This window comes from Antechinus flavipes, chromosome 3, assembly GCF_016432865.1.
Source record: "Antechinus flavipes isolate AdamAnt ecotype Samford, QLD, Australia chromosome 3, AdamAnt_v2, whole genome shotgun sequence".
Classification (NCBI taxonomy): domain Eukaryota; kingdom Metazoa; phylum Chordata; class Mammalia; order Dasyuromorphia; family Dasyuridae; genus Antechinus; species Antechinus flavipes.
The window spans coordinates 225,223,370-225,250,254 of NC_067400.1; the positions used below are offsets into that span (position 1 = coordinate 225,223,370).

Consider the following 26,885-nt stretch of genomic DNA (forward strand, 5'->3'; position numbering starts at 1 on the left):
TCTTCCGTATAATGGCTCTTCCGATTCTTAAAAACAACAACCGTGTCTTCTAATTCTTCTTTGTTCTAGACTAATCATTCCAATTAATTCTCAAAGTGAACCATTTCAAGAATGGGTTACAGGAAAGGTATGAGAGTAATAAAGGGTTAAAGAATGATGTGAAGACTGTCAATGGGACAAATTACATGAAAAAGAAAAGATAGAAGTATACTAAGGTTAATTTTGCCTCGTTTTCAATTGACCAGTGGCCAGGAGTCCAGATGGATAGGGACTAAATCTATAAACGAATATCTGAAAATAAGTTTTTTTATAAAGTTGTATTTCTCTCTAAAAGCTCACTGCTAGTATTTATCCCACAGACTCTCTGAAGAACTATTTCTTTTTGCAAGTGGCATTGAGAAAAACAAAACTCCAAAGATATTTGGGTCCATGAAAATATTGTTGTACTTATTAAATAATGCAACATTATGATTGATTAGAAGTTGAAAGTTTCCTGGGGGACTGGCCAGATTCATGAGCCCAATCAATATGAATGGAACTAAAACAAGCCATATCAAAAAACAATTATATTTTTTCTGCCTTTCAACTTGCCCAGAGCCATTATAAATTCACCAAGGTCACCAGGGCAGTTATGTTTCAGATTTATAACTTGCAATAAAAAAATTTAAGAGCTGGAAAAAAGAGAAACGAGGTGATTACAACTTGTGACTCTTAATACTGTTCTTCAGTGACTATTTTCAAATATAAGTAGGAAGAAGAGAAGCCTTCAGAAGTAAAGTAAACAGAATGCAGTAAACAACATACACAATTATTACACTCATGTAAATGAAAGCAATGTTCATTATAATGACCCATCTGGTCCCAGAGAATTAAAACATACCTCCATCATCCTAGTAGAGAGATGGATAACAAAACTATAGGATACAGTGTATACTATCAGGCAAGGTTGCAATGTATGTTGGTTATGTTTAAATATTTTTCTTTGTTATGAAAAATTCATTATAGAAGGGAATAGGAAATTAAGATAAAATGTCTGTCATTTAAAAGCAAGAAGCATGAATAAGACTTTAAAAAGAAAATGAACATAATATTAGTTTCCTTTAGATACAGGACTAAATTTTCAGGGGAAAGACAAGAAAAATCAGAAAAATATAAAAAATTAATAAAATTTCAAAATTTTTAGAAAACAAGGGTAAACTGCCAGCAGTTTTTTTTTAAACCATTCATCAAAGTTTACTGATAACCATTTTAATCTAGTCTTCCTAATTCCAAAGAACTACTTTATTTTATCTTTAATCCACTTATTTTTAAAAGAAATACAGTAATTATTTTTGTCAACCATGGCTCCAGATTTCCCCAAAGACTCCTGGCTCACCAGGTCTGATTCTGGGGATTTAAATCTAAATAATCAAGTTTACTTACTTTGGTTCAATATCCTACCTAGATCAATCCATCAAAGTCTCAAAGATAAAACCTCAGCATGTCTAGGGTTTCACAAATGTAGTCAACAGATTCCTCAAGTCCTACCCAAGACACACTGATTACTGGTTACAGAACAGCCTTTACCCCACAGAAACACATTAGAGTCACAGAAGTCCATGGACAATTACAGGAATATGTATACTCAAAACATCCCATTGTTCCTTAGAACTATTACATATACACATCCAAAGAAGATAACAGAATTTGGAGTTTCTGTCAGTGCAACTCTCATTTGAGTTATTCACTCCTCCTCACAAAGTCCTACATAATCTTCCCAAGATTCACTGTGTGTGATCCCTTGGTTTAAATGCCCCTCAAAAGTAAAATATGTTTTGAGGCTTATTGAACAAGAAATCCCGTTTAATTATGCCTATACTAGACAAATAATTCAATGACTTTGTTCTCAAAATAGTATCCCACTCAGAAACCACCTGGTTTCTTTTCATGTTCATGAATTCTCCCTCAAGTATTGAAAGTCTCCAAAATCCAAACTCTTCAACTCAGGAAATCTTGAATTTGGAAATGATGGCAAGATAATTCAAAAATGGTGCTGCCCTGGAAAATTTCTCTTGGGCTAGAAAACTAATGTGGAATAGGGCAGGAGGGTGATGTTTGGGCTTAGAAATGATGTCTTAAAAATCCCTTCCTAGGACTTATGTCAACAAAGCAATAGGAGTTCCCCGAATTTTATCAGTTGCCTTAAAAACCAAGTATCCCAACCTTTAATCTCATCAGATTTGTTGGAGAACTCTCTATTTCATCAGGAATTTCCCTAATCTACCTTTTTCCTTACACATCCAAAAGCATATAATCACTCAAATACTCAACAGTATCTGTGATCTCCTTGTACATTTAATTTCTTCAGTGATGTGGATTGCAATCTATCCATGACCCTCTATGACTCTTGTCCATTGTTTCCCATAAGTTCAATTCAGAGGATCTATCCAATATGTTGAGATTTTCTTTGCTTTATTCTTATATCATGAAGAACATTTTTTGCTCTTATCATGAGAGCAGCCTATCTTATATTTTACTCACACATTTCTTTGATGATGTCTTTTAAATAACTTCTCCTTTGAAATCCCTTGTTTTTAATGTGTTGTTATGCCTCTCCATTTCACTTTGAATGTTCATCAATTTCATCTCTTCCAAGAATATAGTCACTGAGTAAAGTCAAATAGTAATCTTACTTTTATGGCCCAGACCTGTGATTTCTAATATCAATTGGCAATTGTTCTGTAATTTTCAGTGTTAGAAAATTGTCTAAAGAAGTAGGAGATTAAATCAATTAATTAAGTTAATTATTAAGACATTTATTAAGTGACTACTTACCAGGAACTGTGTTAAGTGCTAGGAGAACAAAAAGAGGTAAAAACACAACAGCAAACAGTCCTTGCCCCCCAAAAGCTCACCATCTAATCAGAGAGACAAGATACAAATAAATATATACAAAGCAAACTATGAACAGAATAAATAGGAAATGATCAACAAAGGGGAGGCACCAGAATTGAGAGGCAAACCCAATGGTAAAGGCTTTCTATAAAAGATAGGATTTTAGTTGGACTTAAAGAAGCCAGGAAAGTCAGCCAAGAGAATATGAGTTAGGAAAACATTCTAGGCATGGGAAATCCTAGAGTGAAAACCAAATTTGACTCTAGATCTTCGTGTTTCAAGATCCTATCCACTACATTACCTTGTTGCTTTTTCCTGGGATCACACAGCTTATAAATATCAGAAACAAAATATGAGTCCAGGTCTTCTTGTCTCCATCACCAGAAATTTGTTAGCTGCTATCTCTTTTCCAATAATCCATAGTGTAAGATAGTATATCTCTAAAATATTTAAATAAACTTTGTTTTTTCAACTAGGCAAACATTACTCCTCATATTTACACTATTATCTTCTTTGGTAGATCTTTCTTTTCTTGTACCATGTATTGGAAAACACACCTATTCTAACTAAAGTCTAAACTGGTAGTAGTCAAATTAATGTGGCGAAAACAGCAAGGTAGTACTGTGAAAAAAGTTCTGAGTCTAGAATCAGAAAGGCTTGAATTCAAATCTGGTCTCAAACACTTACTATTTATCTGTACTTGGGTGAGTTAACCTTCATATGCCTCAGTCTCCTCATCTGAAATAATGAAATAAAAGTAGCACCTTCCTCCTAGGGTTATTGTGAAAATTCAAAGTGATAATATTTATAAAGCAGTTTGAAGTCACACATTTATATGTGATATTATTATACTAACAAACATATTCTTAAATTTTTAAATTTATTTATTTATTTTTGACAGCAATATCTTTTTATTTTCAAAATACATGCAAAGATAGTTTTCAATATTCACTCTTGCAAAATCTTGTGTTCCAAGATTTTCTCCCTCCCTTCCTTACACCCCCTTTCCTAGACAGCAAACAATCCCATATATGTCAAACATGTGCAATTCTTCTATGCAGATTTCCGCAATTATTATGCTGCATAAGAAAAACCAGATCAAAAAGGGAAAAAAAAATGAGAAAGAAAAAAAAATCAAGCAAACAACAAAAGGGTGAAAATACTATGTTATAATTCACATTCAATACTCACAGTTCTCTTCCTGGAGGCAGATGCTCTCTCCATCACAAATCTATTAGATTTGATCTGAATCATCTCATTGTTGAAAAGAGCCATGCCTGTCAAAGTTGATCATCATATAATCTTTTTGTTGCTGTGTACAATATTCTCTTGGTTCTACTCACTTTGTTCAATTAATTTAAATCTCTCCAGGCCTGTTTGAAATTATCCTGCCAATCATTTCTTATACAACAATAATATTCCATTATATACATATATCATAACCTATTCAGCCAATCCCCAACTGATGGGCATCCACTTAGTTTCCAATACCTTGCCAGAACTATCATCAAACATATTTAACAGATTTAGTGAGCTAATTGAACATTTCTCAATAGAGAAATAATAGATTGATATTAAGGAGGAGAATCTTAATATTGTAATGTCTTCTACATTGGGATCTGGTTCTCAGATCATGATACTTCTCCTTCCAATGTCTGTGTCATCTTCAGATTTGATAAGTGTACATCCTATAATTTTATCTACTTCCTCTCTTAAAGCCTCAGTTCCTCACTCTAAAATAGAGTGTTCAATGCATCCCAAAGTTGTTATGATGAAAGTTTTTCACAAACCACTCTATTAATATGAGTTATCAAGTATTTTTTCAAGTTCCTGATTTTAAAAAGCAGCAAAAAGTCATGGGCAGATCACTGGAATACTCTACTAAGACTGTCAACATAAACCTATTAATGACTAGTCTTTTGAGTCAAGTTATTCAACCACTTCTGAATTCCTTTAATCATGTACTATTTACCTGCTGTACATTTCTTCATCCATCAATGAAGAAAATATGAGATTTATCATTTTGCTGAAATCCAGAAATTTGTGTCATTTTCATGATCTACTAGTATAGAAAAAAAGAAGGGAGGAAGGGAGGAAGGACATATGGGAGAGGGAGAGAAAAAGAAAGACAAGGAAGAAGGGAGGGAGGGAGGGAGATAAGAAGAGAGGGAGACAGGAAGAGAGAGAGGAAAAAAAAGAAAGGAAGGAAAGATGGAAGGAAGGAAGGAAGGAAGGAAGGAAGGAAGGAAGGAAGGAAGGAAGGAAAGAAGGAAGGAAGGAAGGAAGCAAGGAAGGAAGGAAGGAAGGAAGGAAGGAAGGAAGGAAGGAAGAAGGAAGGAAGGAAGAAAGGAAGGAAGGAAGGAAGGAAGAAAGGAAGGAAAAAGGGAGGAAGGGAGGGAAGAGAAAGGGAGAGAGGTCGAGGACTCTAAGTCAAAAAGGGATATTTAAAACAGACATTGGGGGGAAATCTCTGCAACAAATATTGATAACATATGTCTGACAAACAAGATATATAAGAAATTGCATCACTTATGACAAAGAGCCCTTCCTCAATTGATAAATAGTCAAAATATTTAAACAAATAGTTCTCAAAAGAACTACAAATTATTAACAAACATATATGACATTGCTTTAAATCATCAATAATAAAAGAAATGAGAATTAAAACAAATCTGAGGATTTACTTTATGCCCAGCACTTTGGCAATGTTGCTTCATTGAGAAATAATAAATACATTAATACATTGTTGATAGAGCTGTGATTTGAAAGACTTACTAAATTATTAGTACTCTTTGACACAGGGATTTCACTATTGATTGCAAGGAGATAAAAGACAAAAAGAAAAGATGCCACATATGCCAAAATATTCAAAAAAATCACTTTATATGATGGCAAAAAAATAGAAACCTAGTGGGTGTCCAGAATTGTATAATGGTTAAACAAATTATGAAAAAACATAAAGCAATGTTATTATGTTGTATGAAATGACAGCTTTGTGAAATTCAGAAAAAGAGAAGACGTGTATGAATTAATGCAGCATGAAATAGGGAGATCCAGAAAAATAATGTGACACGCACGACTCTAATAATAGAAATAAAAGAATAATAAAAAGAAGCTGAGATCTGAATAATTATAATGATGAATCTTGACCCCTGTGAAGAAATGAGGAAAAGCTACTTTTCCCCCTGGAGAAATAAAAGACAATAGGTATAAAAATTTGCACATAGCATGACAAAATCACAATATTGATTGCTTTTACTTATCTGTTATTTGTTACAAAGGAAAGCTGGGAATAGGGAGACTGAGTGAGTAAATATTGGAAGTGGTTAATATCTAGCAAAATGATTGTGATGTAAAAACAAAAGACATCAATAATTATATAGAGATATAAGAAGGTGAAGTTAGCCTAACATAGCTTATTTTGCTGAGCTCTTAGTCATCCGTTCTTAGTTTCCTACTTGCTCACAAACCATCCATTTTATAATATATTCTAGAATATTGCCAGTAATTACAGCTAAGTGCATCAGGAGATACTTTTAAGAATCCATCTGCTCTCTCCCCCCATTTTTTTTTAAAATAGGACAATTGGCTTGTCTCCAGTCATGCGGCACCTCTCCCTTTTGCCAGTATTTTTAAAGATCACTGACAGCTCAGTGATGAGTACATCGCCAATCCTTTCAGTATCTTGAATTGTAGCTTGTCTAATCCTGAAGATCTGAACTCATTTAGTGTGGATAAGTGCTTTTATTCTATCTCATCAAACTTCTTGGATCTTAATATCTAAGTTTACTATTTTATTTATATCCTTTCCCTCACAAAGAAATGCCCTCATTAGTAGAGAACACATGCAAAAAAAGGGAAACTTATAGAAAATATCTTGATGATAAATGTTTCCTATTAGTATTATATCACATTTCTGTGACAAGTTTATGATCATTTTTCTGAACTCATTTATTTCCCTCTTTCTGCCTACTTGGCCAATAGTTTATTCCAAGGGAAAATGTTATTATTAATAATAATAATCATTTATATAGTGCTTTAAGATTTTCAAGTCATTTTACAAATATTGTCTCATTCTATCCTTACAACAACTCTGGGAGAGAGGTGCTATTATTATTCCAATTTTAAAGATGAGGCAATTGAGGCTGAGAAAGGTTATTTTAGTAGCTCCCTATCACCATCAAAATCAAATATTAAATCTTGTTTGGTGTGCATAACCTATTCCCTATTCCAGTTTCCTTATATCTCACATCTTGCCACTCTCTTCCACTCCCAAATACCCTTCAGTGTAGATCTGCTCTTCTTCAAACAACACTCAATTTCCCAGTTACAGGCATTTTTACCAGCTGTCTCCAAACATAAAATGCTCTTCTTCACTTCTGCCTCCTGGATTCCCTGATTTCCTTCAAGTTTCTTAAAATACCACCTGCTATGGGAAATCTGTCCCAATATATTTTAATTTTAAGACTTTTCCTCTATTGATTATCTTTACTTCTTCAAATATAGTTTTAAATCTTATTTGTAAACAATTATTTTCATGTCATCTCTGCCATTAGATTTCATGCTTCCCATGAGCAAGCACTGTCTTCTACTTTCCTTTGTATCCATCACTCTTAACCTAATCCCTGTCACATTGAAGACATATAATAAATGTTTATTGACTAATAAACCTAGCAGGTATCTGAGATTAGATTTGAGCTCAGGTCTTCTTGACTCTGTGTCCACCACTACATCATTTAGTTCCCATTGACTCTCACTCAAATTCTTGTTTCTTATTCCAAGATATGTATTTCCATGTAACTATATCTTCTTAAAGATTCCACACTCTTTTTTTTTATCTATTCTATTCCTTTCAAATTTGGTATTCTCTTCCCAATTCAAATTCCATCAAATAAGAGCTGCCTGTAGCTTTTCTCTCTGAGAGGGTATCAAGAAGAAGCCAAATGCCATCCCTTTTCCATCCTCTTTTTACTTCTTTATGCTCTCTTCTCAGACCATTCCATGTATTGTTACTTTTTTGGCTTCAATTGCCCTTATGCCCCTCCTCTTTTCTGACCTCTGACTGATCTCCAAGATTTTACTCCTTCCTTCCATTTCTTTCTTTTTTCCTGAGGAAATTGTGGTTAAGTGATTTGCCCAGGGTCACATAGTTAGGACATATTAAGTGTCTGAGGTCAGATTTGAATTCAGGTCCTCCTGACTTCAGAGCTATGCACTGCACCACCTAGCTGCCCTTCCTTCCTTCCAGTTTTCTAACAACTGTGATTCTGTGCTATTCCCACCAGCACAAGTTTCTATTTATTTATATCATGGTGGGTTTTTTGCCTATTCCCATAATAGGATAGTAGTTTGCTCAAGTTCCTCTAATTGATAATTAGCAAATTCCTCATCTTTTTTCCCCTTTGAGAAACTTGGAATACTACATACTAAGGGCTCTTGACTCTAGGTGCAGTGCTCTTTCTATATCAGTGATTCTCAAAGTGTGAATCAGAGAATCCTGAGGATTTCTGAAATTCTTTCAAAAGGTTTTTAAATTCAAAATTAGTTTTTATTTCTAATATGGGAAGTATCTATAAGTGTAACCCAAATAAACAAAAACTCTTTGGAAGATTCTCAATAATTTTAATAGTATGAAGATACAAAATGAGCAAAAGCAATAAAACATTACCCACAGTAAGGACAAGATTATGTGATGATCAACTGTAATGAACTTGGCTCTTCTCAATGATACAATGATTCAAGGCAATAGATTTGTTATGGGAAGTGCCACCTGCTGCCAAAAAGAGAACTATGAAGATTGATGTGGTTCAAAGAATAGTATTTTCACCTTTTTGTTGTTGTCATTATTTGTTTGTTTTTTCTTCTTCTTTCTCATGCTTTTCTCCCTTTTGATCCAAATATTCTTCACAGCATGATGATTATGGAAAATATGTTTAGAAGAACTACACATGTGTAATTTATATCACATCTTGCCACTCTTGCTGTCTTGAGGTGCAGGAAAGAAGGAGGAGAGGAAGAAAAATTTGGAACACATAGTTTTGCAAAGGTGAATCTTGAAAACTATCTTTCCATGTATTTTAAAAAAATGAAATGTTATTAAAATAGTATAAAGATACTGTGGTCAGTTGATTTACCCTACTTAAATTTGCTTGAGTCTCACTAGTGTACTAATTCATATCTCATTAATTTACTGTTGTAGATAAACTTGTCCATGCAGCCATATCTAGATGTCTTGTACATAGTACTTACAGTCCACCTAGCAGGTCAGGCCATTTAGCAAATAAAAATCAGGTTCAGATGGTGACTTATTGCGGATGAAATCAAAGAATAAGGAAGGAGGTAGTATTGAAGCATGCCCACCTTTGGTTTCTGCTGCCCCTTCTTTTTTTCTAAGCAGCCCCATTCCATCACCAGGAAACTAAGAATTTCCATATCATCTGAACCTTCTTGTCCTCATTATGATTATCTAACCCAAGGTTGAAGCTTGGTTCAAACAAGACAATATCAATGAGATGAAGATGCTATTTGACTTTAGTGAAGGAGTTCTGAAATTTCATAGAACTTCATGCAAGATGGAAAAATTACTGGACATATAACAGGTGCTAACATGTGTATCAGTGTTTAAAAAGGAAAAGAAGAGGAATAATCCTGAAAACTAGACCTGCAAGCACAAAGTCTATAAACAGGACAATACCAGGAGACAAAGCCACAAAATCAATTTACAATCTGCTTGATGTGATAAGGGCAGTGCCTGACAACCAACATGTCTTCATAAAATAAAGTCCTGTCAGCTTGAGTGACAGTCTTGGCAGACTGAGAGGAAGAAACAGATCTTATCTGTCTTGACATTAGCAAGGTTTCTGATTCTATGCTGCATGACATGTTCATTGGTGAATGGAGAAAAGAAGCCAAGATCAGAAGTCAGTCATTTGTATTATTGTTGTCATTGATGCACAACTGAGGCAATTGTTTGTGATGTTGCTTATCCCATTGCCCATCTTGCTTTTTTCTCTTCTCTTTGTCCTTACTTTTTTTGATTGTCTTTTTCTTCCCCTTCTCTCTCTTTAATCTATTCTCTCATTCTCTTCTCATCCATAAATCACCATAGATATATGGTAAAGAAGAGTTTTCATGCTGTAGGTTCTATATCTGTGTTTTAGAAAACAGCTTGTATAAACTAAAATGATGGCTAGAACTTCTTGTTTCTTCTTGTCCCCATGACATGAAGCAATTTTGAGAGTTTGATCAACATGATATAGGGAAATCCATTTATGTCTGAAACTTGCTACTCAACTTCTCTCACTTTGTTAGATTGTCTGTAAAAGAGAAGATGGTCTCTCTTTGTCAGCCACTTAAGGTTATTGATCATGATGGAATCGGATTCTTTTTCATCCTCTTTTTAGATAAATAAGCATTAAATAGGAGATTGCTTTCTAATTTCAGTGAAGGAATTCCCAAATTTTGAGGGAAAAATGCTTCTTTCAATTCCCCCAAGCCTTGGGATATCTGGAATGCAGTGAATTTACAACAAAGGAACTTATGTGAGGAGAAAAGTGAGGAGGCAGAGAAGTCCTTCAGTCAAAAGTAGCATAATACTACTCATAGTAAAGTCCCAAAAAGAAAGCAATAGGGAGGGACCACTATCGGCCACATTTTACTCCATGATAGGAATATCAACTAGACTGTGATTTTAAAGAATAAGATTTGAACTTCATAAGAGGGGAAATGATTATAATAAATATGGTAGTGAAGGATAGAATGGAAAGAAAAGGAGATGGCAGGGAAAAGAAGAGGAAGAAGAGAAGAAGGAAATAGTGAAAAAGGAGAAAAAGAAAAAGAAGAGAAAGAAGCCAAGGAAGATAAGGATTAAGAACAAGATTGAAACAAAAATATGAACAAGAAAAAAACAAGATGTTCTTGATGATTAAATGATTAATTAATTAGGATAATGAAAATGAAAATTCACTTTTTAAAAGGTACATTCTAAACAATCTACTGGAGTTCCTTATCTTGCAGAATCCTCTCAGATTTTATGTAAATTTTCACTACTATAAAACATGTAAAATTGTGTCATCATTTCCTTCTGTTAATCATTCAGCTAATTTCAGTCATCTCTGCCTCTTGCCTGTTTTGAACACTAGCATTCAACTCTAATATATGTTGAAAAGAAAAAAAAAAAGCTTCTTTGAATTGAAAAAACCCTAGATTAAAATGGCATAAATAACCTAGAGACAGTTATCAATGACTACAAGATTCATAGGACCTGTGAAATAATTCTTTCCTGGTAACAGAGTCAAAAATTAGAGGAATTTCAAGGTAATCAGTGAAGTACAATAATTTGTTTGTCAAGGGCTAATTGGGCCTATCCCAATATGCCAATGAACTTCCTGACAGAAAGTCAATCACTACTGTTCTTCTTCCACCTGAATACTATCACAGTTTGAAAGTATACTAAAGGGCAACCATTTGTAATGTGTAAAAAACCATAGATTAGAGCATTGTTAATTTCTATGTGCTTAGGAAAACAATTAAACAATAACTGATTTCTGCTACAAGCTTTTCAATGTACTCCAGATTTATCTGAAAATCTTTACAGAAACAGCTAGATGGCCCAATGGATAGAGTAATGAATTTGGAGACAGGAAGACTTGAGTTCAAATAGTGCTTAAAGATATTTATTTGCTTGGCTATGTGATCCTGCACTGATTAACCTTTCTCTGCCTCAGTTTCCTAAACTGTAAAATAGAGATAATAATAGCAGCTATCTCTTAGGTTTGTTGTGAGGACCAAAGGAGATATTTGTAAAGTGCTTAAGAAGAGTGTCTGGCACATATTAAGCCTCAAATAAATTGAGCTGGAAAGATTCTCTTAGAATTTGGTTTGAATTTTTAGGAATTAGACCTTAACTCAATCTGAATTGCTATACTAATGTTGATTTGGAGTAAATTCTGAAGTCATTTTCTATAAATACATGAAATTGTTCATCGGATTTCTATTGTTACTCTAGCTCTACTCATCAGTAACTCCAACAATTCCCTGTACAGACCTTGTACTTCTCTACCTCCATGTTTTCCTTTGTTCACTATAGTTGGAGTATATTCCTTCATACCCTTTACCTATTGAATTCTTATCCATTCTTTAAAGTCTAATTTAAGATGGCTTCTCCAAAAAGCCATTCCTAATTCCACTATTCCATTACTGTTGGCAATAAAATTTCTCTCCCCTAATTATTTAACATGGAACTTATACAATTTCTAATGCACTGAGAATGTATTATTGTGTTGTTATACCATTTTTATTATAGTTATTTGTTTATGAATTGTCTCCTCTGACTATACTATATTTCTCAGTTTCATGTTTCTTACCTAAACTTCATATTTCTCAATTGTCTAGTACATGCCATTCACAAAGAAATTACATTGAACTGAGTAACAGAATATAAAGCATCCGTCACTCTGAATCAGTACAATTCACTTTCTTTGTCCTCCCCCAAAACCCTATTTAGCTTTCCTTCACAATACATCTCACAAAAATTATTGATACCATCCAATATTTCCACTTATGTATTGATCAGCAGAAGCAAATTTTGCAAGTTGAACACAGATCTTTTTATAGTAAGGATGGAAGAAAATAAACTCTGAATTTACACTGTTGATGCAAAAGTGGTAAGGAACTTCTGGCAAATGGAATGAAAAGGTTTTTAAGGAAGAAAAAAAAGACTTAGCAGGGAAAGAAGGCTTTAACCTACAATAGCTCTTCAAGGGAAATAATTTTAGATGTATTTGGTCCCAAAATTGCATAACCATGGTACATATGCAGCCAATCCCCAAAGGTTCTGAGTTTATGGGAAATTGACCATCCTTTCAAACATGTTGATGCCAGATCTCTCTTCCCCACAGGCAGACTTAGGACACCTGAGGACACCAGCCCTTGACATGGAGTGTAATATCACAGCCAGACACAGGAAGGTCACCTAAAACTAAATGAAAAAAGTGATCAAGAAGTTCGTGGCAACTGCCTTCAAAACAGAAACATCACTGTGGTGGTTCAAGTATTCCTTGAACAAGATGGGGAAAGGGAATGAACTGTATTTAAAATTCTATGGCCCATAAAATAGTGAGGTGGACAATCAGTGCAGTAGCTACTCTTTGCCTATGGACCAGAAATTCTCCCCTCCATAAGTAGCCCATGCAGGCAGATTTCAGAAAATAAGATTATAGCATGAAAAGAATTCATTCTAGGCCTATCTCTGAAACTGTTATTGTCTTCTTGCAAATGAAAAAGAAAGTTGAGCTAAATAAAAATGGAAAATGAATGCACAGAGAGGAGGGAAAAAACCTCTTAAGCATTTTCAAGCAATAACAAAAGTGCTTAAACTATTCTTTTGAAAGTGATTTCAAATTATTGCAATCAATGGAAAATGTCCTTTGAAAAAGTCAATAGGATTAGATAGAAGTTCATTTCTCCCAGTATGAAAGGACAAGAGAAATAGGGCCCACGTCCCCAATAAGCCCTAGAACCAACATATGAAACCATCTCAATATCCTAGCTCAATCTCTACTTTCCCCAAGAACGGAGTTGTTAAGATGGCAGAGTTGGTAATTGCATAAAGTTTAAGTCTTTACTACCAGAGGTTCAAACCCTCTTCTTAACAAATGTTCACACTCAACCTTTTACGTTATATTATCCCCATTCTCCTAGCAGTTGCCTTCCTAACACTTATCAAAGGAAATGTATTAGGCTACATGCAATTTCATCAGATAAGTACCTCTTGATCTTTTCTAACAAGATAAAGTTTCTAACACAAATTTTTAGAATCATATTCTTAGTATCATAAGACTGAATGAGACTGCAAAAGAGATTTCCTGTCTCTATGCAAGAGTCTCATTAATAATAATATCAATGATGACAATTGTTATTATCTAATACTTTAATTTTTATAAAATATAAATATTATTTTATTTGACCTTCACAATAACCCTGGGAAGAAAGTACTATTTTTATCTCCATTTTACAGAAGGAGAAACTTCTGCACATAGAGGTTAGGTAATTTGACTTTAGTCACATAATGAGAACACGGCTAAGACAGAATCACAATTCAGCTTTTCCTGACTTTCCTGACTCCAGGTCCAACTCTCTATCTATCTACCTGCCTATTTATGGTGAAACACACAGACAAGTGTTATTTTTTTCTCTTTCAAAAATTGCTTAACAAAATTCCATATTCCCTTGTAAGAGATTTCCTGACAGACAATTCTGTGGTGAATAAAGTCTTCTATATTATAAACAACTTTTCTCTCTAATAGAATTTGGTTTTTTCATGACTTTTCAAAAAATTTTATTTTCAATTTATGGAATAAAACAAGCATTTCCACAACAAAGTACAAAAAAAAAAAGATGATTGTGTATAAAACTGCAAATCTGCCACACACAAATAAAATAAAATTATCACGTAAATTTCTTTTTTTCTCCCTCCTCCCTCTCCTCTGCCCTAGAGATAGTTATTATTTGACACACATGCACACACAGACATACACACACACACATACAACACACAGACACATACACATATACACCCAGTAAAATTATTCTACACATACTTCTATTTCTCTGCTCTTCTTGTAGATGCAGATAATGTCATTCTTCATGTATCTTTTATAGTTAATTTGGATATTTATAATAGACATAATAACTTATTTACTCATATTCATTCTTTAAGCAGTATTTCTGTTACTGTATACAATGTGTGCTTAATTCTGCTTATTTTGCTCTTTATTATTTTATGCAAATCTCCATGTTGTCTTCACTGGACAACTGTCTAGTCATATTCTTTAATGATTTATTAATTGGGGAATGACTTATATTCTTATGGATTTATATATTTTAGAGATGACTTTATCTGATTAACAATCCATAAATTTGCACCTGAATTTTCTACTTTTCTTCTGTTCTTGGCTTTATTTGTACAAAAAGTTTTTAATTAAATATAATCAAAATTATCTATTTTATACCTAACTTTATTCTCTGTCTCTTGGTTATTCATAAATTTTTCACCTGCCCATAAGTCTGGTAAGTAATAGGTTCCATGTTCTTCTAGTTTTCTTGTAAAATCTCTCTTTATATTTAGGTCATATATTCATTTTGACACTATCTTGGTAAATAGTGTGAAATGTTGCTTCATGTCCAGTGTCTGCTATACTGCATTCCAATTTTCGCAACAAATTTTACTAAATGATGAATTTTTAGAAACAAATATTGTCTTTACACTTGTCAAATACAAGATTATCATGTTTATTTGCTATTGTACAATGTATGTCTATTTTATTCCATTGATCTATCTTTCTATTTCTTAGCCAGTCAGTACCAGATAATTTTGAGAATTACTATCTTATAATATAGTTTAATATCTGGAACTGCTTATGCTTCTTCTTTTTTATTATTTTTTCCATTATTATCTTTTGTTTTCTTGACTTTTTGTTTTGGCAAATGATTTTTTCAGTAAAATAATTTTGGGTAATTTAATTGTGATAGCATTGGTATTATGGTTGATTTTATTGAGCTAAAATTTATGACATTTTAAATTTTTCAGAGTTTCACATGTGTTATCTCATTTTCTCAAGGAGGTTGGTGCTATTATTGTCTTAATTTTACAGCTGAAAGTGGGCTAAAAACAGCTTTAGAGAGGTTAAATGAATTGACTAGAATGATATAGCTAACTGATGCTTGAAAAAAGTTTTGAAATCAGGTCTTCCTGACTCCAAGTCTAGCTTTTCATCCACTTGGCTGAATGTAGCATGACAGAAGAAAGAAGAAGGATAAGGAGAAGGAATATGAGGCAGAGCAGAAAGAGGAGGGAGAGGAGGCAGAGAAAAAGAAAAGAAGAAAGAAAGAAGAAGAAGAAAGAAGAAGGATGAGGAAGAGGAGGAGGAAGAGAAGGGGGAAGAGGAGGAGGAGGAGGAGAAGGAGAAGAAGAAGAAGAAGAAGAAGAAGAAGAAGAAGAAGAAGAAGAAGAAGAAGAAGAAGAAGAAGAAGAAGAAGAAGAAGAAGAAGAAGAAGAAGAAGAAGAAGAAGAAGAAGAAGGAAGGAAGAAGAAGAAGAAGAAGAAGAAGAAGGAGGAGGAGGAAGGAGGAGGAGGAGGAGGAGGAAGAGAAGGGGGAAGAGGAGGAGGAGGAAGAGAAGGGGGAAGAGGAGGAGGAGGAGGAGGAAGAGAAGGGGGAAGAGGAGGAGGAGGAGGAGGAGAAGGAGGAGGAAGAGAAGGGGGAAGAGGAGGAGGAGGAAGAGAAGGGGGAAGAGGAGGAGGAGGAGGAGGAGGAGGAGGAGGAAGAGAAGGGGGAAAAGGAGGAGGAGGAGGAGGAGGAAGAGGATAAGAGGGGGAAGAGAAGGGGGAAAAGGAGGAGGAGGAGGAGGAAGAGGAGAAGGAGGGGGAAGAGAAGAGGGAAGAGGAGGAGGAGGAGGAGGAAGAGAAGGGGGAAGAGGAAGAGGAGGAGGAGGAGGAGGAAGAAGAGGAGGAGGAGGGGGAAGAGAAAGAGGAGGAAGAGGAGGAGGAGGAGGAGGAGGAGGAGATGACTTATCTAAGAGTAAGGCAAAATTGGATATCCTGTATGTAAGAGAGACAATATATTTAAATGATAGACCTGCTTTCAAATCCTGCCTACAAACTAAGAGTGTAAATCTGAGCAAGCCTTTGAATCTCATATTGTTCTTAGGCAATTCCTTAAGACTATACATTGCACATTAGTCATTTGGTATTGATAGAGTTTTCACATAATGAGTTCCCTACATTGATGAAATTATCATTTCATAATTGTACTAAAAAGAAAAAAAGGATTCCTAAATTTATAAGAGCTTTTTGTTGTTGTTACAGCAAAGCACTGAAAACTAGGGAGCCACTGTCCATAAATCAGGGAAATGGCCCTGAGAGCTCCTCCTTACATATGCTCTCTTAAAGGTGTGAATCTTGTGGAATTATAGTGGAATTATGAACAAATAATTGAATGTTATTTGATGATAAGAAATAATAAAAGAAAAAATTTCAGGGAAATATGAGAATACTTGTATGAACTGAAGCTGGGTGAATTAATCAAAACTAGAAGAACAGCATATCTAACAAAAATATTATACAGAAAAACAGATCTGTAAGACTTAATAACAATGACCAGTATTATGATCAACCATGGTTCCCAGAGAATCAATAAGGAAGCATGCTATACAACCTGTAATGTTCTTCTCTAAAATATAATGTTCTCTGGGAGCAGATCTCTTGGGGGGCTTCTGGGAGCAGCCTTCGTTTCAGTTCAGAGTAATCACCCCAAATGCAGCCAGGAATTAAAGTCCAAATCCTTTATTTTCTCCTTCAAAGTCTTGTCTGTTTTCCTGGGGCATGGTTAGCTTTAATAGAGGCCTTTCTCTCTCTTTGGTTCTGAGAGCTTAAACTGCCTTCTTTGGCTTGTGAATCTCCTCTACTAAATCCTCGTTGATGCTCAGAGCTTCTAGTGGGCTTCTTTCTTTAGCCCTGAGAGCTCCTCCTTACATATGCTCTCTTAGAGGTGTGAATCTTGTGGAATCATAGTAAGTACTAAGTACATGTAAAATAGAGAATCATCTCATCAATTCCACGGACTTGGCACCTTGTAAGAATCCTAACAACAACCCTTAGCAATGAAATCAAATGAGATATGCGTTTTCAGATGCAAATAAAGTGGAATTTGTTTTTCTTGACTGTACATGTTTGTTGCAATGATTTCTTCATCTTTTCTAATGGAAGAAGAATTAAAAATAAAATAACTTTTTTGAAGAAAAGGTTTTGCTAATTTGTATACTATCCTGAAGATAATTCCCTTTGTTCCTATTTGTCCATAGAGATTAAGAAATTTTTTAAAAAGCTATTCTTTAAGAAAAGTGTAATTACATTCACTATTTTAAGATTTTTAAGATATTGTTTAAAGCTAAAAATACATGAGAGAACAAAAGTAAAAATATATTTAACACATATAGAGAAAACTTAATAGAAGTAAAAAGGAAAATTATTCAGTAATATAGTATAGAATAAAAAGGAAAAAATTTTCGTTCTATTCAGCATTATCCAGACTTGACTCATAACTATACAACCATCTAGCTTGGAATGACATATGCTGAAAAATCAAATTGTTCTCTTTTATAGAATTGAGGGATCCCATAGATATTATGCCATCTGCAGCAGAAAGTTGGTTGATAATTTATGTCTTTTGGTAGACACCTTTATCTAAGGCAACTGAGATGTGAGCAATAAAAATAAGGAGGTAGATAGGGGAAGCAGAGTTTAAAAAAATCAATAGATAACAAAAATGATATTTTGCAAGCTAAATTTCCTCCTTCACTAAACCTTTGAGATTAGAGCAACCCACAGATACCTAAATGGGCTATTTTGAGTCTAGACCTTTTTCCTGACTCATCCTGTGCTGAAAGGGAAAATAGGCAGTGAAATAATTGTCATGAGGTAGCCAGCATGAGAGAGGAGGAATAGAACCAAAAGTATTCTTATGAAACTTTGATAATCAGCACCCTTTCCTCTCCACCTTCCAATGCTCCCTGAATGATCAAAGCTTGATTATATAAAAATGTAAAATTGATTTTAATGTCTGTTTCACACTAGTACTACAATAATGCATTATTTATAGTTTCACAGAATTTAAAACTTGAAAGTATTTTGGAGATTATTTGGTTGTCTCCGCAGAAGGAAACAAAGAACACTTATCCAGCATCATTAGCACTTCATATAAATGAATTTTCCATACAACTGGAAGCTAATCCTTAAGATACCAAACCTTGCTATTGAAACCATTTTCATATAAATCTTTTCTATCTTCTTACAAAATTAATTATAATTTAATTTTTCTTGATAATTCCTAGTTATCAGTATAATATCAGTTATTATATACTGCTATAATAGTACAGTAATTTCTTCAAAGTTTGCTGAGGTAGATGTGATTATTTGTGCCTACATTAAAAAGCTATAGATATGTATTTTTGGAAGATAGTGTTTAGTATTTTTAGTAGTTGTCACTTAATGATCCTGTCAATTAGCCTGCCTTTAGTATTTCCCATTTCTCTTTCTTAGCTGTTATTTCCTATTTGCTAAGGATGAGGCAGTCAAATAACCAATCATGCTGTCATTGTGCCCAATATAAGATTGAACTGTCTCTGAATAAGATCTCAGAGGTTGCCCTCTACTGCTTAATGAATAAAGTGCATTTGCTTTAGTGATGTCTATTTTAACAACCAAAAAAACAAGATGGGAACATGAATATAATACTGGTCCTGTAATAAGGATGATTTGAGTTCAAACTCAGTTTCAGACACTAGCTGTGTGACATTAGGCAAGGCACTTAACCTCTGTCTAACTCAATAAAGCAGAGAATATAATAGCATGTACCTTCCAGGATTGTTGGGAAGATAAAACAAGATTACATTTATAAAGGACTTTGTAAATATTAAAGCTTAATATAAATGTTAGCTCAAACAAGCATTTTTAAATATCTATCACTATGCCAGTACTAGTTACTAAAGATAAAACATGTGAAGAATATTTTAATAGGATCCCTTTTAGAATATTTCATTTTTGTTTTCAACTCTATTTTAAAATTGTTTTTATTAATTTTTATTTTAGTTTTAAAGATCTGCCTTCTCTTCTCACCCTCCCCACCATTGAGAAAACCAGAAAAACAAACTCTCTATTATAAATAAGTGTAGCCCAACAAAATAAATTCCCAAATTGTTCATATTCAAAACAATATATCTCAATCTACACTCTGAGATTTACAGGAGACAACCTGTAAATAACTAAGCACATAGAAGATATACAAAGAGATGGAATTAACCAGAAGGGGAAGACATAAGAAGCTTCAAAAAGGCCTTCTCCCCAAAATGGAATTTGAACTGGGTCTTTTAAAAATCATGTTATAAAATTAATATTATTTGATGCCATATAAAATTATAGCCATTACTTAAAAATACAACATATTTAAAAACCAGTTTAAAAAACATACTTCAGTCTCATCAACACAATGGATCTGTGATCTCATCAATACAAATATTTCCTCCAACATTTCGGGTTGTAATCCATTTGTACTTTCTTAGCCTGTATGATTTATAACTATTTTCCCATAAAATTACACTTATTTCACAGATAAGAAAATAAAGACAAAAATAGAGTTTAAGTGACTTACCCCAGAGTACACAATAAGTTTGAGAGGCCAGATATTTATACAATGTATTAAAAAGGAGGTTCCCAAATAGGCTAATCTCTTCTTTCCCTCAATGGTCATTTCTCAGCCACTGATAATCTGACGACTCAATTGTCAATGGTTAGCATACTCTCACTGTCTCATATGAAATTCATCCTAATGATTCTAAATTCTGTCATGACACAAACTTTGTTCTTCACTCCCAATACTTTACTCTCTTATGCCCATCCCCTTTTTTAGTTCCACCTCTCAAATGCCCTGCTACAGATATACTCGTTCCACTGTACTCTTTGAAATGATATCATCCTCAACTCCTCACTCATACTCACCCCATATATCATATAACAAATATCAAATCTTATTATTTCACAATTTCCAGTTCTTCAAAACTTCTCACTCACTGATCATGGTGAGGAATTTCAGAATACTCTTTAATCCTTATTGTCACTTCTAGGTACTCCTACCACTTACAACGTTGAAGAATTGCTCCCCTTTGGAGATTTATTTGTTTGTTTGTTTGTTTATTGCAAACTTATTATTTAATCAAGATTGATTCCCAGACTGAATGTGGATCACAACATAATATTTTAACCTTTTGTTGTTGTTGTCTGCTTGCTTGTTTTTTCTTTCTCATTTTTCCTCTTTTTGATCTGATTTTTCTTATACAGCATGATAAATATGGAAATATGTTTAGAAGAATTGCACATATTTAACCTGTATTGAATTGCTTGCTTTCTAGGGGGGAGAGGAGGGAGGGGGGGAGGGAGAAAAATTTGGTACTAGATTTTGAAAGGGTGAATGTTGAAACCTATCTTTGCATATATTTTGAAAAATAAAAAGCTATCATTGTATATATATAAAAAGATTGATTCTCAGGACATTATTCCTCTTTTCTCAATGAGTTCAATGCCTACTTCAGTGTTTCCTTCACCTCCATTTTTACAATTAGGGAACTTTAGCATATATATGTTGATAATCAAATACTCTATCTTCCCAGTCTCTGATTGTAGCCTGCCTCACAAGCCCTTAGTTGTTCTTCCATTCATGTTACTTATTCACGAGCTACTTTCCTCTAAGTTATGCTTTGCCCTAGCCTTGGAATTTCTTCCCCTCCCACTCATTTTTTCATCTAGTTTATAGTAGGATAAATTATTTTGACACACAAAGATAGGGTAAGGTCCATTTATATGAATTCTACCATTCTGCTATTGAAGATGCCATTCTGACTTCTCAGAGGCACAGCTTGGAAAGAGCTGACAGAGTACAATAATAATATCTGAAAAAATGGTTTTTAAACATATCTCATAACCACCCAAATAATGAGTCTAAGAATGATCTGTAATTTCTTCAGAGTAGTGAATTCCCCTGACTAATGCAAGTCAAAATTCAATAGTTATATCATAGATTTAGAGCTGGAAAAACATTTAGAGGTCATAAAATTCCAGTCACTGGACTCCAGATTCAGTATTTTTTCTTTTGTGCCATCCTGTCCCCAGAGTTGTCTAAATTTTAGAGGATTTGAGGTATTTGCCCAGGTCATAAAGGTAGCCAATGGCAACCTAGGTCTTTCTGATCTCAAGTCCAGCAATCTGTCTACAACAACAGCAGCAGCAATGGCATGTTGCTTTTATAGCACATGATTTAAAATTTTCTGTGTGTCAGGTATCCTTTGGGAAAGCTAAGGCCCAATTCTCAGAATGATTTTATTAAATGAATAAAATAAAATATGTAGGATTATGAAGGAAATTATATTTAAAAACAGGAGTTAGTGTTAAGAATCCTTGCTCTGTGGGTCTTATAGTCACATTTCATTAATTTTATGCAGAGCTACTCAACATTTAAATCCTTGATTTTGCTATGACCATGATTATGTCATCATTATCATCCTCAATTATATTGATCATCATCAATATTTATTAAGCCTAAATATAGGCTTAAATGTTTCCCAAGTTTTCTCTTCCTTTGATCCTGAAGAAACTTTTTGCTGTGACATTCAGAATGCCTATGTATTAAGACTATCCCCACATGTAACATGTAGCATGGCAACAAGAATTATAATCTTGCAGTGGCTATCTTGGTTACCTGACTTTTGAATGCCATAATTTTCTCCAAGTAGACCCCAAAAGAGACACAATTTTTAATGATAACAGCACAAATAGTAAAGTCAGGGGAAAAGAAGCTGAGTAATTCAATAAATTGCAGATATTACCCAAGAAAAATACAAATAAGAAAGAAGAAAAAAATCATTTAAAAAATCGAGAAAATTAAATTTAAAAAGGTCTTATTCCCCTAGTTCTACTGAAGAAATACTTTTTTTTAAAAGAGAGAAATCTCAGAAGAAGGAAAAGAAAAGGGAAGAGGAAAAAAACAAAACAAAAAACGAGAAACCTCACAAGAAGGAGCAAAAGAAGGAAAATTTTTGGTTTTGAATGTTAGGACAGGAATAGCACTGCCTTATAGGTCTTTTTCCCTTTAAATAAGTAAAATGTACATAAAAGTAGTACATTGTTAGAATCCTTACAAAGTGTTAACTCACTGGAATTGATAGAAACAATGCTTAAGTTTACACCTTTGAGAGTTCACACATTAGCTCACACTTTAGAGTTCACAAGTTCTGGAGATTCACAAGTCAGAAACCCACAAATCCCACTCTCTCAGAGGAGGAATCAACCTTTGGGTTCACATCTTTAAGAGATCATATATAAGAAGCTCTTAGAGCTTCAGTCAAGAGACTTGAAGAGATTGAGAAATGAAAAGTCAGTTGAAGAGACTGAGAGCCAGAATTCAGTTGGGAGATTCAGAACCAAGATTCAGAGAGAGCTGGAGGCTGAAGAACAAGAACTCTCAGAACCAAAGAAAACTAACCAGGCTATTTTGAAGGAGACAATAAAGATTTGGATTTTAACTCCTGGCTGTATTTGAGGTGATTATTAATCGGAACTGAATCTAAGGCTGCCTCCAGAAACTCCCCAAGAAACCTGCTCCCAGAGAGAACCATTATAATTGAGAAAAGAGCACCATAGTACATGAATCAGAGAGAGAGAGAGGAAGAAATAGGAGAGAGGGGTGTGTGTAGAAGGAGGGAAGAGGGGATATCTAGCCTTTCAGAGCTACATCAACTGATAAGCTACTTTGTTGTTCCCATTTTTATGGGCTCCTGTCCCCTATAAAGCAGCCACAGAAATATAGTTCCTTCCTTTAATCTTTTTAACACTGTGGGGAAAGTGATAGTTTAAAACTGAACATTCCAAGAAGCTCTTAACAAGTGTCATTCTTTTTTTATTTGGCATAATACAACATGTATTATATCCATAGTGTGGATGTTATGTGTGATAATATTAATAAAAAAGCTCAGGAATGAGAATGAGGACCCCTAAAATTAGGAATGAAGCCTTAAGAGCAGAAATAAGATTTTTTTCCCATTGAAGCATATTCCAAAGATACTCACAGATGTATATTGACTGATACCACCAAGAGAGTCTGTCTTACAGGGGTTAATTAATTATTAAGGTGGCAGCCTGCTTTTCTGTAGGCCTGCAAAAATTAGGACAGTGAGCTAGAAAAAAACTATTAATGCTCATATATAACCTTAGATTCCACCTAAGAAACCTATCAACCAAGTGTATATCCCATTTTACCCACTATGTGAGTAATGCTGCTACAAGAGGGCTACTTTTCATATATCCATCACCCATTCATTTTGCTAAGATAAAAACAGTGATGCTTGGGCTGGAGTAGGAGGGGAAAGAAATGAAGAGAAGGAATAATGATAATGAAGATCAGTTTTAAAGGAGTTGGGAGGGTAAAAAAAATGACTGGTTTTCTCAATGTTTTTCTCCACATCATCCTTTTTTCCCTTACTGTTCTTAACAAAATATACACAGTAGAGATTTGTTTAATTACTATATTTTATCATCTCATTGAGAGTCCTTTATTTCTGACCAATCCTATTTTTGAAAATAACTTCCCAAAACATATTCACAACAATTCATTGGACCATATTTTCAAGATTTATATTTATTCAGTATTCTTTGTAAATCCATATTCAATAGAAAAAGAGACTCCACATGCCAAAGAAGAATTAAAACAATTCAGCTTTCTATGAATTTATACACAGATGGCTAGGAAGTACAACAGAGAAAGAACTTGACCTGTAGTCAGGAAAACGAGTCCAAATACAGTCTTTGTCATTTACTAGATGGTGACCCCAGACAAATCATTAAATCTTTCCTGCCTCAGTTTATATGATGGTGATGGAGGTAAATGAAGCTAAAAATAGCACTTAACTCTTAGGGTTGTTGTGAGAGTCAAATGAGATATTTATCAAGTGTTTAAATCACTTTATAAAAATTAGCTAACTAGTGGCAGCAGAAGTAGCTGAAAGAGCAGCAGCAGCAATACAAGTACCACCAGTAGCAGCAGGAGTAGCAGTAATAGTAGCAATAGCAGCAGCAGCAACAACAGCAAATAGAAGCAACAGTGGTAGTAGCAGTATCATCAGCAATAGCAATAGTAGTAGCAACAGCAGCAGTAGTGAGGAGAATCTGGGTTACTAGGTGGGCTTGGCAAAGAAATCGATCAAATTACTCCTTGAGGCAGGCAGAGAAGGGTAGTGATGGGAATCATTTTCACCTTATAGTCCCACCTTCCGTGGAGGTTGTAGATAGCCCCACCTTGTTATATCCAGGCAGAAATCCAAGTTATGCCAAACCTCCAAAGTTAAATTTGCCCTATAAATCTATTCATGATCCATACCATCTTTGCTGGATTTCTTTTGGTGTTATAGCCCATCATGGTACTTTGCCACATAGTGTCTTTCATCTCCCCACTCCCCCATCTTACGGGATGTCTCTCCTCTCCTCTCTCACCATTCCTCTATATTTTTTCCTTTTTATAGCTAACTAGTTCTTTTAGGGTGCTAAACTCCTTTAAAGATTTAGCCTGCCAATCAGTGACATACTCCCACTTTATGGAGTATTTCCTTTTTTCCTGGTTAATTGTGAGGTCTACCTAGAGAACTTGCCTTTTCCTTTGTTTTAGTGGTAATTGCATTTATTCCATTTGGTGCCTGCAACAATCTCTAATTGCTGTCCTGAACATAGTAGTAATAGTAATACACACACACACACACACACACACACACACACACACATACACACACAAACACACATATAAAATGTACTGTGGTATAGTGAAATGAGTCAAGAATCAGCATGATTATTTTCAAATCATTTCCTCAACATTTATTAGCAATGGTCACAACCATCTGTAGTTTCCCTATCTTTAAAAATAAGAATAACAATCCTAATGCTATGTTCCTCAAAGTATTATTACAAGAAAAACTTTTTAAAATTAAAGAAATACTAATATTAGGTGAGCTATAATTATCATTCATAGTTTTATCTGAATAAATACAACTGCCACAAAAACAGGTTTTAACCGTTTTGTGCCTTACTAGACAATCTTCATAAGTTGCTGTGACCAAATCTCTTAACTCAAACTTTTGATCCTAAAACTTTCACATTTATGTAAACTGTTCCTCTGTTAAAGTTCAGGGGGGGGAGGGAAAGAGGGAGAGAGAAAGGAAGAAGGAAAGAAATTTTTTTGCATGGCTAGTATTTCAAATTTGAATTCAACTTTGAATACACACACGTACACTGATACACACACACACATACACGAAATCACTTATATTGCAATGGAATGGTTTCCTACAAATCACAGGCCTCTCAGCATCATTATGAAGCATTCATTTATTGAATTCACATTTATTGAGCATGTGCTATATGCCAGACGTTTACTAAATATCGAAGACAATACAAAAATCATCTCTGTGCTCAAGGAACTTACATTCTACTATGTAGAAGCAACAAATATGTAGATAAATAAATCTTATCAATATCTGAGAATTTAAGTAGAGTTTCTCTTAGGAAATTTTATATATTCTCTAATATTCATTTATTCAACTTCATCCAAATATTTTATTTTCTTTTTAAACCAAATATCTTTATGTTATCTAGGCTGAAAATGTAGTGGTTAAACAAAGGCCTGATCTCAGTATTAATCATCATAGAAGCTTTAAGTGGCTGTTTTTTTCCTCCAACATGAGCCTATTTGACCCTTTCTTAGGTAACCTGCTATAATACCTCCTCTTTAAGGGACTCAACATTTTGAAGTCAAATTTAGTGCAGACACTCAATCAGCTTAGCCCACTGGAGCTCGGAGTTTCAGATTTCCTAATATCTAACAACCCCATCTTCCCTAAAAATTGGGAATAAAAATATGAGCCACCTGCCCAGTACACTAACAAATTCTTTAGCAATTATAAGATATGAGACATTTTAAAGTCTACATGTAACAGAAACTCTGATTTTAAAAAAAAGTGGAAGTCACAGAAATGGAATGGCAGTGCCACCACAGCTGAATTTGATGATAAATTCTTAGGAGCAAATAACTACTCACTGTACAAAACAATGTATGGGGATCATGGGCAAAACTACTTTCACTGAGGCCATTTCTGGGTTCAAACACACAGTATGAGATCTAAGTAAACAAACAAAAATTCTGCAAAGTACATTGAACAACTATGTATGGAGAATATAGCACACTAGCTACACCTAATGGGAAATTGTATAACTGCTTCTCATAACCCAACAAAAATTGCTATAAAAGATTTCCTTGGGATATTCTGTTTTTCTGCTTATTTTGATCACATAAAGTTAATCACATTCTTATACCACCCATCTGCTCTGTTTTATCCATCAGGTTTGAAACCAAATTTTAAATGCC

The 26,885-nt window shown here is 34.2% G+C and overlaps 1 pseudogene; it reads left to right on the forward strand.

The window, feature by feature from the left end:
* The first annotated feature begins 1,340 nt into the window (after window positions 1-1,340).
* Window positions 1,341-22,731, forward strand: LOC127557119 (protein SREK1IP1-like; annotated as a pseudogene).
* Window positions 22,732-26,885: the final 4,154 nt, after the last annotated feature.